Raw genomic sequence first — 1,255 nt, 5'->3', positions numbered from 1 at the left:
TGCCGCCGACGCCGCCGCCCGCCCCTGCTCCCGTTCCCGCCCCGCCCCGCCTGGGGCGGCCTGGGCGCCTTCCGCAGCGCTGCGTCCCACTCGCGACTCCTTGTGTCCCTCCCCGCGCTGAGACCCGCAGGGGACGGGGCCCAGGGCTCCCCACTTGTCCTAGGCAGCGGCAGGGGGCTCTCCAAAGAGACCAGGAGCAATGTATTCCCAATGGGTTCAATATATCCCCCTGATTTCGGGCAGGCTGCAGCACACAGCAAGGTCACACCAGCTGCTCCGTCTCTCCTTTCCGCCTCCAGGGATCACTGGAAGAGTTGTTGGCAGTTTGGGAGCCCTGTGACACCCCAGCTTCTCAACCTCCCCCCGCTGTTTTCTACTGCTTTGCTCCCAGCCTCGTGAGGAGAAGGCTCCAAGTCAGCTCCATGAAGAGGCGCCAGGTTGGAAATGGGGGGCCCCTGCATGATCTATTGATACAAAACCTGACACCTTTATGAGGTGGGGGTAACATGGGGTACTCTCTTAGTTTCATGTACTAAATATTTATAGACGTTAGGCCTGGAAGGGACCTCGAAGATCATAGAGTCCAGCCCCCTGCCCCAGGGGCAGGAAGTCAGCTATGGTCCAAGGCTCCCAGCAAGATAAGCGTCCCAGTGTTAATACAATATAATAATATAAATCATAATATACATCACAATAAACATGCTAAATCGGATCATGCTCTATTTACACCTTTATAAGGCGTCTTTCTTGAAGAGAAAAATAGAGGACCTAAAGGCAATCGGTTTTATGTCAATGGAAGACAGAAGACAACCAGACTGTCCTCTATGGCAGCCACCCTACCAGGGTGCGTTTTCCAGGCTGTGAGACCCTGAGCAAGCTGCGTTTGCTATTCTGGGCCTTTCCTTCCTTGTGAAATGCAGAGCATGTGCTCTCTTTGCAAGATGCTTCAGTCTCAGTGAATGAAAATGTGTCCCTCTGAATTGAGTAACAAGAAGGAAACCATGTACCAGTCTCCTGCTTTGCAACAGACATCCTGTATTACATATTAAAGATGGTGAAGGACTTCAGAGCTAACAGGGGCCTGTCAGAGCTCCCCTTCCCCAGTATGAGTTCAGCATAGCTGCTGTCTCCATTTTCCTTCATTCAAGCTGGATTTCCTAGCCTTCCTTAATAGCCACATCCCAATTTCTTTCCAGGCCCACTTCTTTTTCCCCCCCCCCCCCCCCCCCGAAACAGAGGGAAAGCAACAAACAAA

This window comes from Alligator sinensis, unplaced genomic scaffold (assembly GCF_000455745.1).
Source record: "Alligator sinensis unplaced genomic scaffold, ASM45574v1 scaffold219_1, whole genome shotgun sequence".
Lineage (NCBI taxonomy): Eukaryota > Metazoa > Chordata > Crocodylia > Alligatoridae > Alligator > Alligator sinensis.
The sequence above is the reverse complement of the archived record's forward strand: the minus strand, read 5'-3'. Positions refer to the sequence as shown.